The following is a 16678-nucleotide window of genomic DNA, read 5'->3' as shown; positions in this document are numbered from 1 at the left end:
TCGCATAAATATTTCGTTATGGCCCATCTGCGAGAAAAGGGAAAAAACCAGAAAGAACCACGGCAAAAAAAAAAAAGAAAAAAACAGCAATCGAAATGTGGCAGCAAATCGATGCCAGACCGCTCCGCACCGCCGCTCCACATGGCGTATGCGTAACGCAAACACGGCAAAGGGCAGGCGAACAATTTACCATTGTTCCAAGTGTTATTTATGGTCTTGCGATAGCACCACAGTGTACTCTGGATTTAAGGTCAATGGAGTCGCAGATCTTTAACCACCTGACTGATTTCACATGAACCGTACGCAAGTACAATCCATCGATGATGGAGATCTACTGATCAACTATAGGAGAAAATAACCATAAATCAAAGGCATATCATATCATACTGGTATCTTGGTGTACATCCAGTTCCAGCATCCATTCCAGCATATTCAATTGACTTTCATTCGCATTGATTTCGCGCCCTCCGGTACTTCAACCAACGACAGTTGCCAGTTCTTTTGGCAAAGCCAACTTCCGTCTGGTTAACCCCCTTGTGGAGCAGCAGCATCGGAATCAGAGGCATCGACATCGACTCGTTACATGCGCCACACACCACGCAGCGCACACACATGGATTGTGGTTGCTCTGGCTCTCTCCTCCACATTATTCGATTCTTATTGTAATCGTATGAATATATTTCTCGCATTATAATGCTCAGGCAGAGCTTCAGTGGCTTTTTCCTGCGCAGTCGTTGACTTTTTGCATTTTAAATATGTGTGAATCCCCGCTCTGTTCTCTTGTAAGCTTCACTGTGCCTGTGTGTGTGTGCGTTCAATAATTTCCGGCACGGCATTTTGAGTTGGGTACGGCATACCGTACCCATACAGTGCGTGGCCTGGCCTGACTCTGGCGCCGTTGCCAAATAGAGTGTAACGTCTGTATCCGTGTTTGTATGTGGAGGCGCCATCAACTTGAAAAAGTGTCAGCAACCAAAGCCTTAAATCTCTGCCTGCCACTTTGTGTGTCCCATTCTATATCCCTCTGTGTATGTGTGTGTGTGTGTGTGTGTATAATACACACCTCTTCCTGCCTTTACCGCTGCCAGAAAATCGCATTTGTATCACTGCATTTGGCATTTTCTTCTTTTTTCCGCTCCCTGTGCTTCGGCAATTTCTGCCGCCTAACAAGCCGGAAGGAAGTAAGTTTTTAAACGCAGCCAGCCAGGCCCAGATCCCACAGTTTCCAGTTTCCAGATCCTAGATCCCAGTTGCTGACTCGCCTGTGGGCATGGGCACGGGCATGAGGCTGTGATGCTGACTGCGGTTACACCCCCATCCACAACCTCTCCTTTCCTCGCTCCCTCCTTCTCGCTGTGGAGGCAAGACAGTTTATTACGTTGCACGCGCGAATTGCACTGCTTCCAGTCAACGAACTGAAATCAGCCAGCCCCAAAGTGAATTCAGCGAAATTGGCCAGTGAATCCAACTGGAGCGGCAGCTTAAGGGAGGAGAGGAGCTCGCGAAGGGAAGGTTGGATTTTAAATGGGGCCGATCCGACGAGAGTTTTCCAACCATTTAGTTTATAAATTTACCTTTTAGGCGACCATTTTCCCCGATACGTCAGCGGCAAGTCTTTGTCTTGGGCACCGAGTAAGCCAAGAGGCAGTTAAGCTTTAACCGTTTTTGTGAAAACTTTCCTTGCGAACGGTCTTTGGGAACATTTTTGCCTCACAATTTGGCAGCTTGGCTTCCACCACTAAACTTGTTGGTCTTCATTTGCCGATGGAAACTTTTCCCCTACCGCCCACGAATAGGTGGGCTGTGTGGCGATTCCCAACCCTCAAAACGAGCTCAACTCATTACATAAAATTTTCCCCTTCACTGTCGCAATGCTCCGTGGTCCATGCTCCGTTCCCATTCTCCCCTAGTGAGCAAATTGCTACCCTTCGAGTCATTTAAATTAAATACACTTTAAACTAAAGGCTTAAGGTGGAGATTCATGGCAATTGGCAAATGGAAATGGAAATGGACAGATATCTAAAGGTTTCTCAGTCAAATATCCTAGCCAAAATCATTTGAATGACTGTGACTCTGCTTCTAGTATGGCTGGTGCTGCTGCTGTGACTGTGACTGTGACTGGGGCGAAAGATATATTTTACATATAACGAGGGTTCCCGTCCATTTTCTTGTCGTTCTTGTTGGCGTTGCTGTTGCTGTTGCTGTTGGCCGACCCGGAGCCCGAGGAAATTAAAGTGGTTTTCTTTTTGGATTTGGGGGTTGGCTTTTGTATATCTATATAACTCGTTGCGGCTGTGTGTGTGGGTGAGCGAGAGCGGGTGCGGGTGCGGATGCGGATGAATGCGAGTGAGTATGAGTGTCTCTGAGTACAATATTTCGGAAATTACTTTGCACTGCTGGTGGTGGTTGGTGTGGCAACTTTGACACCGCACCTGACTCTAGCTTTGAAGTTTTCCGCGTTCTACCTGCACCCAAAACCCAAACAATACCAACAACAACAACAAGCAACACAAAATGATGGCCAAAAACGTACCAAAGAAGCAGAGAATATAAACTTCCGTTTTGCCGACATTTGGCAAATTGACATTTTTATTTTTGGCACACAATACTTTTTTCACTTGTTTCTGGGATTTCAGGGATTTCGTATTCAGTTTCACCGTCGTCTCTCCCAAAAAAATATCTCGTGTAAATGAATACTCGTAGCGGCCTTTTGTCCGGCAACAGCGGCAGGGGAAACACAAGAAAAACCCAAAAAAGAAAAAAAACAAAGAAAAATCCAATGGAAATTTGAAAGAGGTTTTGGCTCCTTTTTTCGTGATGCTGGTCCTGGTCCTTCCTTAGCCTTTGTCTTTGGTGCGTGTGCCTATTACGAGTACTTCTTTTTGGCCCTGCTCCTTTGCCCCATTCATTCGGCTCCATTTTTTTGTTTTCTGTGTGTGTATTCTGTATTCAGGCTGGCGCCATTTTGGCTGCCTGAAAAGTGTTGAATAAAAGCGTCTTGAGCCTATTATGGCCATAGCCTATATTTGGATGTGTGTCTGAGAGCTGCCTCTAGTGTTATCGTGCAATTTTCGCTCCTTCCTACTCCCCTTCCTCCCATCCATGACTTGCTTAACTTGACAAAAAAGCGTTTCCCGAGATTGGGCTGACGGACTAAAAAACCTGACACACACTTCCACACACTTTGGTATAATTTGGCCCTGATGCCACTTAATTCCTCTGCTTCAGGAAGATTGGAAACAAGGAAATCTCTTAAGTGACGAAAACCTGGCATAGGATGAGATAATGAACAAAGAGGATGCACTCAATAGTTGTCCATGCATAGAAGTTCTGTTTGGAGCATGGTTCTGGCTATAAGCTTATTGTCAATGGAATGGCATTGCTGAATTTACAAAATTCGATTTGTTGATGAATTTGCAATATTATTTTTAGGTGGATTTACTTTTATAAATTCCATAAAGATTTGAATTAGGTCTAGTTAGTTAGTTCTATTAACAATTCTCATATATGTACGTGCGTCATAGGTTCTCTCGAAATGTAATAAAATAAAAATTTATATTAAACTATTTACTATTTTACTCTTGTCATAGATTGAAGTGTCTTTACCTAAATTTTGAAAGTAATGTGCAAATTTTTGTTTTAAATAAAATGCATATTTTAAATATACAAATATATTTCCTACATATTTAATATCATATATTTATTTTAAAGTGCATTCTATTTAGATTAAATAGATTTATACGGCCCTAAGAACACTTTTTTAATACATCTACAATTTAAATAAAACTGAATTCTATTGAATCACACTTTTTGTATTTAAAAACCGAATATTTAATTTAAATACGGCTGTTTTTCTTTTTACTCGGCCGTTTTTCAATGTCTTCAATCATAAATTAAAATAAATATTCTTTATATCTTTAGATAATCTTATTTATTATATATTGAAGCACTTCACATTGAGTTCCTTAATGTCCCATACTGGGTCATACTGATCATTAAAAGAGCTCTTCTTCGGATGGCTGTCGCTTGCATAATACGAATACATGGGAATCATAAATATCGAGCCAACGGGTGGAGCAGCCACCCACAAAAGTTCCACTTAGAGACGGTCGACCCGATGGTAGTTTTATTTTGGTTTAAGCATGGAAATATATATGGATGTGCTTTGAATGTGACTGTTGTCCAATATGACACACATACCCATACTCGTCTAAGTTTTAATAGATATACACATAAAAGTTTTCACAATACATTTCTTTCGCCATTTTTCAGTTTTTTTTAGTTTTGTTATTGTTTTTTCCACAAGTTTCTCAATATTCGGAGAGACGGAAAGCTGTATGGATGTCCTTTTGTTGGCTGCATACATCTACATACTCGTACATCTGAGTATTTGCGTATAATTTTACAATGTCATTCAAATTCAGGCAACATCAATAAAATCATGAATCGCTCCCTAAATATATGTAGAATATATAATATTTCGCTTCACAAATGAAGCGAGAAGAAGGGTAAAAAGTAAGCTAGTTCTGGCCAAAGTGTTCAGCGATATGCGAAAATTGCATGCAAAAAACGAACTGAAGGAAGAGGAAAAACGTCAGAGAGGATTTTCGAGACGCACATCATGCATATGGGAAATGGCGCAACATTTTATAGCGCCAACTTATAAAAGAAAAGGGCGGAGATGAGTTTACTGTGGGGGCAAGCGAGGGGTCGCAGTAAGGACAAAACTTGTAGTTGATATGGCACGAAACGGCCATATAGCCCCGACAGCCAGTTCCCAGAGAGTTCAAGTTCTTAGATTAACTGCCAAGCAAAAAAAAAACAAAAAGAGAACAGAAAAGAAAATGGCGCAAGAGGACAGGACATCGACGGAAGTCTGGTTGTCCTTGTCATCATTTGGTGCGAGCAAAAAGAGAATTTTTTGGCAAAATGCGAAAAACAAGTAAACGGAATTTGACAAACAATTTCAATAAATTTCTGCAAATAACTGACAGAGACGGCGAATTGAAAGGGAAGCAGCCGTATATAGGGAGACAGACAGAGAGGACAAAATGGCGGCCGAGGAGTTCAAAACGAAATTAAGCAGAGATGCTGGGAACCGAATCCAGATGAAGACGAGGCACCAGGCCAGGCAAGCGGAAGGGATAACAAGTCGAATGTTGCGTTGACAATATTAGTTGATGTTCTGCACACACACACACACAAACACACAGATACGGACAGGGTCTGGCACATAGCAAATGTTATTTCAAGACGAGCCGAAGCGTTGGAAAGGAAGGAAAGAGAACCGGAGTGGAATGGTTGCCATGTCATAATGTAGTTCATTGGTTTGCCTGTCAGCTGTCAGTATGTAAGCCGCTCGTCCCAGCGCTTTTCCCTCTCTCTCTCTCTCTCTCTGTCTCTCTTTCTCTCTCGACAGTTGTTGACCAATCTTGCTCTTCTTCATCATTTTCTGCTCAGCGAACTTCCTGCGTTCGTTAGACATGATGGCCTGCCGGTCTAAGGCTAAGGCTAAGGCCCATCTGCTTGCCCGCTTGCCGCTCGTTGGAATGTCATGACATGTCAACATTTAACACTTTGTCCCAGACCTTCCTCCCAATTTTACTCTTCCTCCTGTTGGTGGCAAACTTTTCCTGTTTCACTCAAATATTTTTGTCTCTTTTCTGTGTTTTTTTTCCCCCTCAGCTACGACAAAAATTTGTCATACGAGGAAAATGTTATCGAAAGCATATTACTCGGAAATTCTGCTACTCTGTGTATGAACTCTCAGAGCATCGAAGTGGCTTATGAATTACGAGTACATTGCATAAGAGATGAAAGATATCAGAGAAGAGGGAGATAGAAGATACGATAGAAGATTGTATTGTGACTGGGTGGGGCGTATAATTCGAATTTGGGGGAATGAATACTGATGAAAAGGGAAGCGACGCAAACGTGAAAATATTTAACCCGAAATCATCTCTCTTTTATCGATGCCAACATTTCTATCGTTTGATTCTAGTTCTATTTATACATTGAACTGGCTCCCGATGTCAGTGGAGACGCCTTTGGCAACTCGTCGAAGCAATTTCTTGACTCTCTCTCTCTCTTGACATGCTGACTGCAATCAGAGATCAAACTAGCCAGAGGCAGTGGCATGGCACTCCACTTGATTGGCAATAATAATCGCTGTGTTCCTGGACCCCGGGCGGCCCCAAATCTGCCTCGAGTGAGACGCAATCACAGAGGCAGATAGGACTACAATCTGAAGGTTTGAACTACACAAAAACTCACAAAACTTGGAGTTCGCCCATAAAAAAGTTGAATATTTTTCTATGACGCACACACACACACACACATAGAAGTACATCCGTTGTCAAACATAATTATGGCACGGGTCGTCCCTCAAATCATATAAAAATTTATATCTCAAATGCTGATGATGGCGATGTCAACGACGACGACAACGTTGGGGGGATATTATGCATGGTTTATTTTTTACTAAGCCGCAAGAGCAACAGCAACAGCAGCACCAGCTACAGCTACAGCTACAGCTCCTCTAGCAACAACAGCGACGTGAGTTTGGCATCTATTTTTATGTGACGTTACATTTTTATGAGCGCCTAATAGTATGCAATGTATATTACGTATACGAGCCGTTTTCCGTAGTGTCAAGGTGTAGGTGGGCGCACGGCTCTGCTCAGGGACCCGACTCCGTCTCTGGCTCTAGCTCTGAGTCTGGCCCCGGCCCCGGCCCCGGTGCTAAAATTAAACCAGACGTGGCTTTCGTCTCAGCCCGTCCCGCGCAGCAACACGTGCACTTTGGACTATTGTTGCTTTTGTTGTTGCTGCTGCTGCTGTTGATGAACGCGAAAATCACAATTTTCCCTGCAGTACAATTTGTCAGGGGCTTTCGTTCACTGCCGTGGCTGTCGTTTTTAGTTGCAGTCTCTACAATGACAATGCTGACAGTCAAAGGCAAGAGCTGCGCTCCAGCTCCGTTTTTGGGCCTGTGGTTTGTCAGCGACAACAGCACTGCTATTATCCTTTTATGCATTTTAATTTCCAACAAACCACAGCTACAGCTACAGATACAGATACACAAATACATACAGACACATATAGGGGCACTAGCAGCAGTAGACTGAACCACGTGCGTGGCTGCCGCAGCCAGCACCCGTGGGTGCTTTTTCCGAGTGTATTTGTGTATGGCGATCATAAAAGCATCGCATTAGAAATTATACGACTGTCGGTGGCAAGCACACAGATACATTGGGAAACTCTGTGAGAATTTGTGAGTGTGTGGTGTGCCTGTGCCTGGGCGCGTGCGGGTGTGCTGGGGAATTCATTAGCACAAACCCAAGGCAAGAGAGTGCGGGTGCGGGTGCGGGTGCTGGTGCGCGCTGAAAGTTGGCACACGTCACGCTGTCGCAACTTTAAAGTGCCTGTTCTTGCCCCCACATTCCCCATCCTCACAGGCCCTTGCATGCCCCCTGCGTGTGCTTATCATAAATTCATATGTATGCCGGGCGGCTGTACGACTGTTTTATTAACATTTTGGGTGCATTAACCTGACAGCTAATGGGCAGACAGAGCGACAGCCCGACAGCCGCACAGCCCCACAGCCCGAGAGCACAGATTTTGCAGTTGCCCCCGGGCTGGTGTTAGATTGAAGCGAGAGATCACGTTTTGGGAAGTGACTTGTAAAGATGGTATAATTGAGTATGTTGTGGGGAGCTATATAGTGGGTACATTTCATAGGAAAGTCGCTGAGGGACTGCTTCCGAAAATTATAAAAAATTATAGCGAGCTTTGTTTTCTACTCACCGTTGCTGCTGAGAGCGTTGCATTGCCTACAAATGACAGGCCGTTGTGGTGCCGGCGTCGCCGTCGACCTGGTTGTTGCTGCTGCTCGTCGCCGCAATGTTGCAGCCGCGCTGTCGGTGCGCCGCCCTCGTCGTCGCCGCCGCCGCCACTGTCGTCGATGAGCTGCTGAGTGGCGAGCAAGGGGCAGCTGCTTGCCACACCCACTACGGCCAACAGGCTGCTGGTGTTGCTGTTGCCACCGCTTTGATTGCTGCTATAGCCGCTGCCGTTGCCGTTGCTCTTTCCGCTGCCGCCGCCTCCGCTGTGACTGTTGTTGCTGTTGCTGCTGCTGCTGCTGCGCCGTCGTCGTCTGCGATGGCGATGGTGTGGATGGTGCTGGCGCTGGCGTTGATTGTGACGACGGCAGCGTTGCTGTTGCGCTGCGGCGTCTATTTTAATGGCAGCAATGGTGCTGCTGTATAGCAGCACGCCACCTGCTCACTTGTATCTACTCTGGGCTCTGGTTGCTCCTGCTACCGGCTGAGTGTTGCTGCTGCTGCTGCTGCTGCTGCTGCTGCTGCCGCTCAATGTTGCTGCTGCTGCTGTAGCTGCTGTTGCCACATGCCTCTAGCTGTTGCTGCGTCAGTTGCTCGTTACCAAAGACAATTCCATGAACATGATGTCGGTTGCTTTCTGTTCTTGGGTTGTTCCCGTGGGCTTGTTTAAATTCCTGATTACGTTTTTGCGTTTTTGTTTTGTTGCTGGCAGCACTATGTTATTTTGTTGTTCTTGTTTTTCGTTTGAAACAATTCCAGTTAGCAGTCTTGAATGTTGGCATGGCTGCATCAAAAGAGAAATGGGTAAAAAATTAATGAAACCAGCACATTCAATTAGCCATGAAGACGGAAGACGATTGGACAGGGCATGGCAGGGCATAGCAGGGCAGCCAAAATGTATGCTACACGAAATGAAATTAACCAAAAATGGCTGCCAAATTGGCGAGAATTCGCCACTTTTTGGTGCTTTGTTGGCACTCGTCCTATCTGGGAGCTGACTAAGGTCGCCATATGTACGGGTGTCTGTGGGTCTGGCACGATTATTGCCATATCTGGCATCAATATGCATATATTACAGACGACGTGGCATGGGGAAGGCGTTCGCATGCGGAAGCGAATTTTGTGTAAATTATAGATTTTTCCTCTGCTACTGCTGTTGCCCGACAATTTATCGTATTTGAGTTTTGGCTGGCAATGATAATTTATATATGTACGAGTACACCCGGATGTGTGTATCTGTATCTGTAACTTGTATCTGCAAGTTGGGCTGTCTGGTCTGGTCTGGGCCACACCCAGTTGACAAATTGCCAGGAGAAAATTAAATATTTTCTGCAGTTTTTAAATTGCCTTTTAAACACTAGCAGCCTCGCATGTGTTCCATTTTGAGAGAACATTCTGTGGGAAAGCGAACACGTTCACAAGGTAATTGATTTCTAGTTAAAGTTCCCTTTCAGAAGAACTCCCAAAAGTGCCAGAAGCCATTGTCATCTGGCGTCCAGTCTATTAGTCCTTACCAGTCTTTCAGGAATGGAGAACGGCAATTAGGAGTCACAAAACTGCACGGAACAGCACGAAAAATGTGCAGTTGAAAAATTGTGAAATGCTAAAAAGGATCCGAAATGCGAAATGCAAATGACAAAGCCAGAGTAAGTGCATGGGGAAAACGAAGAGGAAAATGTGGGTTGCGTGGCGAAAATGGGGGAATGAAAAGCGCCAGCTACAAATGCAACTCTTAATGAGTGCGCTGACATAAAAATAATTATGAATTAAAACCAAAGTTGTTTAGTTTTTTGTGTTGTAGTTTTTTGTCTGGTTTTTATATATATTCCTTTTTGTTAGCTCATAATTCAAATGCATGTTAAATAAATATAGAAGAGAGGAAATAAATGGAAACAGCAACAGAAATGGGATAGATAGACCCAACGAGAGGGATGGACAGACGGACAGAAGGACAGACGGCACAGTTGTCAACGAACTCGCTGGCTGGGATCTGTGCCGGGTTCAGTTTGTTTCATTGTCTCCAGAAATGCGACGTCATCGTCAGACATGGCCGTTGCCGTTGCCATTGCCGTTGCCGCTGCCGTTGCCATCGTACCCATCGTGCCCATCGTCATCGCCATCGCCTGGCGCCCGTTGTCTGTCTGCATTTTCATTTGTGGCGCATAAAGGACAGACCCAGGCAGAAGGCAAAAGAGCTGCCAGCAAATGTCCATCAACAACTACAGCCAATGGCAACTGTGTGCGTGTGTATCTGTGTGTGTCTGCACGAGTACTCGTATCGGTGTGTGTGTGTGCGGATAGCATAAAAGAACAGCGAACAGTGAACTGCTCGCAGTAAACAGCCAGTCGGCAATGCGGCCAGTGGGATAGGCGGATAGCCAGATAGCAGCGAGATAGCTGGATAGTTAGATAGCAGCGGGGGCTAGGTTCTTTTTTAGGTGCAGTCTCGGTCGGCGCTGCGGGTCAGCTAAGTGCAACGTGGCCAACAATGGGAGAGATTCCTCAGAAAAATCCAGTGGCAGGGCGCTCAGAAGTGCCACATAATGCACTCGATTTTCGAGAGTCGGGAGTCCGAGTGCCGTCTGAGTGGTTGGAAGTTTATGCTTAAAGCGCAGATTTAATGCAACAGCACGTTCGGAGCACCCACTACTCTTTGGGGGATCCCTGGCTGAATCTCCAACTAATGAGTTGGCTTAAATATTTAGTTGGTCACAGAGCAGCAGACGCTGAAGCGGAAGCATAAATTGAATTGTGCCAGAGTCGGAGTCGCTGAGGTCCCTGTCCGCCTGTTTGCCTGCTCTCCTGCTCGCCTGTTCGCCTGGGAAGCAGCAGGAGTCGTTGCAGGAGTACGAAGTACGAGCACGAGTATGCTATAAATTTGGATGGCAAGCGACAAAACAATTTCATGGCAACTGCGACCGCAATCGAATTGCGCTCGGTGACAGATTTCTCAGTTATAAATAACGAGTGCAATTGTTTGACGGTGCAGTGAATACACACAACGAATATTTGGGAATTTGCTTCTCTCATTCTTTTGTTATTGCGGAATATTGTCTAGGGTCTCCTTCGGGGTTGATTCATTTGTATATTGATCGAAGGAGAGCGCTAACCCCCTCTTGGAAATGCTAGAGAAATGTATATACAATATTTCCGCTCTGCTCCTTCAAAGTTTATTTTATAAATTGTTTGCCTGAATGAGCCCGCCCCAGCTCCAATCGCTAAAATAACAATTGTGACAGCAACTTTTGTCCAAACAACTTGCAACTTGCTTAATTTTGTTTGCGCTGCACAAACTACTTAAGCGTGCAACAATAAAATGTAGCAGAACAGAGACACCAGACACAGACTGAGACAGAGACTGAGACGCAGACTGAAACAATTGTGCCCTGCCACGTTCTCTGCGAGGGATAATACATCAATTTCAAATTATTTACAGAACTCACGCTGCAGGCACTGGCACTGACAAGGGCAGTGGCCGGGGTGAAGGCGTGACACTTGCCGGCCAATATAAATAAACACTCGATATTCAATTTAGCCACGATTCATCAGCATATTGGCTGCGGTGTGAGGCTGCTGGCAGGACTTGACGCTGGCAACAAAAGACGCTTCGATGGAGACCAAAAATCAACTTCAAAAAAGGCAAATATTTGCACAACAACAAGACGCTGAGGACAAAGATGGCAATGGCGACACACAAAGACTGGCACACTCTCTTTACACACACATAGAAAACATAATACATACATATACATACGCATATACATATGTACATACATATATATAAAGGAACATTTCTGTGTCAGACGAAAGACAATGGCAACAGCGTGCTTAGAAGAACAACGAGACAGCCTACACCCCAGTGGAGTAAAACAGGGCCAAAAGCAGAAACAGAGCCGGGCGAGACCCGTCAGAACTTTCTAAGCAAGTGGGAATTTACGTTAAAAACAATAACAGCAAAAACAAAGCCAAAACGAAAACGAATACGAAAAACAGGAGGCGAAAGCCAAACGCGACAAGCTGTGAGGATGTCTGACTGACTGGCTGGCTGGAGGATGGAATGGTGGAATGGTGGAATGGAGGAGGATGTGGCTGGAGGAGGGCGACTGGCAAAACTGGGATAACAGGTCGGAGCGCATTCATTAGAGCAAACGAGAAAAACGTTTGAGGTAACAATAAAATGGGAAAATCAACACAAAAGCCAACTAGACATGTGAGCAAAACGAAGCCCCCATTTGCTTATGCGCAACACAAAATTGTGATCAAATTACCCTCAGAATTAGTTGGAATGGTAAATAATAAGTTCTACGCAAAAAATGCTTATACAAAATACACAATAAATAAAATCCTATACAAAATATTTCCAAGACATTAATTGTTCAATGAATTCTAGCTATTCTAGGACGATGAAAAAGTAAATGTAAAACAATTCCTAAAGTATACATATTCAAAGTAAATAGAAATAATAATAAAATGACTTCTAGTTCCATTTGGGAAATACGCACAGTAAACCATTCTAGAACCGCATTAACTGGGAATATTTTGATGGCTAGAAATATTGTGTGTTCCAATAGATTGCCTAACAAATTCACGACTTTCAACTGCCATAAACATTCAGGCCGCTTCTGGGCCAATACTACCACTCGCTGGCTCAAGTACAGGGAGCTCGCACACTGGCACACATTTCCGATGGACCGGCTGGCTGGTTGGCTTTCGGTGTGCAGGTCTGTCTGGGGCGTTGAACGTTGCCGCAGTTGGAGCAACAGTTAAGCAGGAATCATGTAGCACATTTACAGGCTGTGCTCAGGGATGGTTTGATGGCGGGGAGAGTGGGCTGGAGTGGAGGTGTGCGAGGAGTTGGAGTTCTAGTTCGGGGGAATACAATAACTTACATTACAGCGCTGCCTAGGCGACTGTCACTGGGGCTGCTTGAGCTGCTTGGGGCTGCTGGGACTGCTGGGGCTGCTGGCATCAATTTTTGAGCAGCTAAAAATGTCTGGCGACAAAAGCGAAGCAACACCAGGCACACCGACAGTCCGGCCGACCGATACACCGATACACCGACACACCGACACACGGACAGACCGATACACAGACCAAACGACCGACTTGGCCAACGAGGGAGCGGACGTACGGACCGGAAACGAGATTCAATTTGAGGCGCTATGCGATGAGCCGCAAGCGACAGCACTCGAGGTTTTAGTTTACTGAAATGTGATTTACGGCCACCTCAAGTTGCACTGGCTGGCTATGCGGATTATTTAAGCACTGGTACACACACGGACACCGAAGCAGAAAACGCCCTGCTCGAAAAGCGGTACAGGGTGCGGGTGGAGGCCCGGAGTCTGGCACGGGACCGGGTTCGCACTGTACTCTGCTACTCTGCAGCAGCCGCTGGAGCAGGAGCAGCAGCAGCAACGGCAACGGCAACGGATTGGAGTCTTGTAGTTGCGGGCTCATTTGCCTGCGATTTGTGGCAACATTTGGTCATTGGCTTGATGGTTAAGTTGAACACAGTTGTGGGGAAATCCTGGTCAATTAGAAATTGCCTATTGCTGTCTGTTTTATTTGCTCTGCACTCTCTTGTTGTTATTCGCTTTTATGTACTTTTTTTGCTTTGCTTTTTCTTTTTCTTTGTTTGGTTTGACGCGGCGCTTGCCTCTCGCTCGATGCGTACGATTTCTTCAACCCGCGGGCTCTGAGGCAACTACTGATGGCCGCCGCTGCATGGCAGAGTTTTTCGCAGCTGGGGCCGCCGCTGATGCTGTGCGGACGCTGCTCGGGATGTGGTCGTGTGGCGTGCTTCTCTCGCTACACTCTGCGCATGCTGGGCGCCACAAAGCGACAAAGCAGAAGAGCACAGGACTCTCTCTCTCTTATTGCCTTACTCCGAAACTCTCTCTTTGCTTGACAAGCCTAAAAGTAGGCAATACTTTAAGCATCAGTTTAAGAATGGTGAAAGAAATATGTTTAGTTTCTCTTTAGATTCAAAAAAGTCGAAATATTTGTTTCAAGGGCTATAGTACGAGTATCTTTATATAGTAACTATTTTGTAAATTCCAAATTTGTTCATTTATTTCACAAATTTAGGCTGAAACTCTCTTTGATCAGGGTTCCCTTAGCTCGCATCGGAAGCAACTCCAAAAGGGCGTTTTACTTTGTGCCACATAGCAAAAAAGTCTACAAAGCGAGAGCATCCCCATTCTCACTCTCACTCTCACACTTTCATACGCTCTCTGGCTCTATCTCTTTGTTGTGCTCACTCCCTCTCCGCTTGCGGCTTCAATTTGCTCCCTTTATGGTTGAAATTTTTCCCGCTCTTGCTGGGCAACTCCAGGGATTTTGCGCCCGCTCTTGGCCCCTGGCATCATAGCTTGAGTTTGGGCGGCGGACAAAAAGTGGCCTGGCTAATAATTTACATATAGGGCGTGGATTTTTCTCCGGCCAACTCTCCAGCGGTGAAGAATGCATTCCCATTCCCAATCGAAAGTCCTCCCTCCCCCAGTCCTCAGTTCCTGGTCATCATCTGCCTCTGCTTCGTCCATCCATTCATCCATCCATCCATCCACTCATTCGTCCACTCGCATTTGTTTGTTTATTTCTAAACATTGTTGTCTTTATTTGGGTGTTCCTTTGTTGCCGCATTGTACTTTTGTACCCAAGGGGGGGGGGGCGAAGAAGAAAGACAGATGGAAAGGGAGAGAGAAAGAGAGCGAGTTTCATTATGCGTATGAATGAATTTTATTTGTAGCTCTGTTGTGTTTCTGTGTGTGCGGTTGATATCCGTATGCGTCAGTGTGCGTGCCAGTGTGTGCATATGGGTGCAAATGGATGTGATGTAAATTGCAATTTTATGCGTATTTTCATTTCGTTTGCGTTTCTCTCCCAGCCACCCAGCCACCCAGTCACCCAGCCCCCCCAGTATTCCTATCTCCATTCTCATTTTCCCCTCGCCTCTCTCTCATCGTCTGCATGTGTTTCTGTGTCCTGCCACCGTGTCCTGCTGTGCGTGTAATTGATAATGGTCTCGATTGTGGTTTCTTTGCCTCGTTCCCCGCTCCCAGCCACCCAATCCTTCTGTCCCTCTCTCTGCTTTTTGGACCTTCCTCTTTCTCTTTATCTTTGTTGTTCTTTGTTTTTGCTGCTGCTGCTGCTGCTGCTGCTGCCGCTGCCTTGTGCCTCTTTTTGTTTGGCTTCCATTTGTCTGCTGTGTTCTGGGGGGAATTTTGACAAAATGTGCGGCTCGACCCACATCGCCTTGTCCCTCCATGCCACATCGTACTGCATTCAGGGTGCGTAGGAAGAGGGTACATTTTCCAGGTATTTATCTGGATTTCCTTCTGTGTGTGGAGGCACAAACGTGGCAATATTTACAGGTGTGATTTGTCCAATTCTTTTCGATTTACGCACTCAGTAGATAGGTGGAAAGACCGACGAACTATTTTCAATACTCAACGTAATTGATAAATTATTATAAAAATAAGTGCATTATTTTTTTAAACACTACGGCCAAACTATTGAGCTGCTGGTAAGAACCTGTAATCATTCGGATTCGAATAGAAATGAATGAATAATACAAGTACGATTGAACAAATGATATCTCTGACCAAATAAAAACAATCTTATATTTCTAAAATCTTACTTGATAGAAACTCATCTTAATTTATTTATTTTTTGTTTAAGTTCAATAAATATTTTATATTTAATTTGTATATTTGAATATGTGAGGAATTTAGTACCCCATTTAAAATTTATATAGGTATTCTAGTACTACGAGTATAAAAGAAATGACAACAAAACTGACCTTAAATTTGCCGAACCGGATATGTGTGTACTATACACGTCTGCACGTGTATGTGTAGCTGGAAGAGTGTGTGACAATATTTACAAGTTTAACGTGTCCTAAGCTAACTTTATTTTATTTGTGCAACACATGAATGGGTCCAACGGGATTTTTGGGCGTAGCCGAAGGGTTAACACTATCTGGCACTGATTGTGTGCGGGAAGAAAGGTCGGAAATCGTGCCATGATATCAAATGAAATGCCTCGAAACGAGCTTTAAATATTAAGCTAAATAAAAAAAGTATTGGCCAGTGTTCAAGTGAGAATATACTTCCCCAGTTACGAGATCAAACCACAACAATTAGAAAAAGCCACGATATTACCTGCCTTTAATACTGCTGGCTCAAGATCGGGCTAACGGTCCACGGTATTCGGTCATTTGGCCCACGTCCCAAAGGTATTCGTGTTGGCCGGCCCAGGACAATGTGCCACTGGTAAGGACAAATGGCAAACGGCAAATACCATGCCGGACATCATGGCCAATGGATGGCCGCTCATTTGGCGCTTAAAAATTATGGCCACATGTGGGCAGTATGGCACTAAGCTAAGCGAGCGAGCCACCGGTCGCCGTCATGGCCAGCATGTTGACCGAATTTCGTTACGTTGGCAAGTTCCACTTTATGTCGTCTCGTGCCTTACCAAAAAAAAAACAAAACCCCCTCCTATCCAGGAGGTTTATGAGTGTGTTGGTTGGGGTTTGTGGCAAGCAGCTTGTACATTCACCGGGGGAGAACGCATATCGAAAGTAAGTACTTGGCACGAAACACCTTGACTTGGTCCTTTGATGTAAATACATAGGTAAATCCTTCAGCCCCAGAGAAAGAGAAAAGTTGAGTCCAAGTCTGAGTCTGCATCTAAATCTGAGCCAGTCTGGCACACTTTGTTCACTTTAAATGTTTGAAACAGGCCCAACCCAACAATCGCATTGTTCTGGCTTGGTACAAGAATGTGCTGGGCGGCTGATTCGTGCAATTGCTTTAATGCCTTGTCGCCATGGT

At 45.0% G+C, this 16678-nt stretch overlaps 1 protein-coding gene across 1 annotated transcript in view; it reads right to left on the bottom strand.

Annotated features, from left to right (window-relative positions):
- Positions 1 to 8281, bottom strand: part of nAChRalpha1 (nicotinic acetylcholine receptor alpha1) — a 54569-nt gene extending 46288 nt beyond the window's left edge. The window contains exon 1 of the mRNA XM_002137592.3: positions 7807 to 8281. The gene's annotated coding sequence lies outside the window, so the exon portion shown is untranslated. The remainder of the gene's footprint in view (positions 1 to 7806) is intronic.
- Positions 8282 to 16678: the final 8397 nt, after the last annotated feature.

The sequence above is a fragment of the Drosophila pseudoobscura genome, chromosome 2 (assembly GCF_009870125.1).
Source record: "Drosophila pseudoobscura strain MV-25-SWS-2005 chromosome 2, UCI_Dpse_MV25, whole genome shotgun sequence".
In the NCBI taxonomy this organism is placed as follows: domain Eukaryota; kingdom Metazoa; phylum Arthropoda; class Insecta; order Diptera; family Drosophilidae; genus Drosophila; species Drosophila pseudoobscura.
This window is presented reverse-complemented; position numbering and strand designations above follow the sequence as displayed.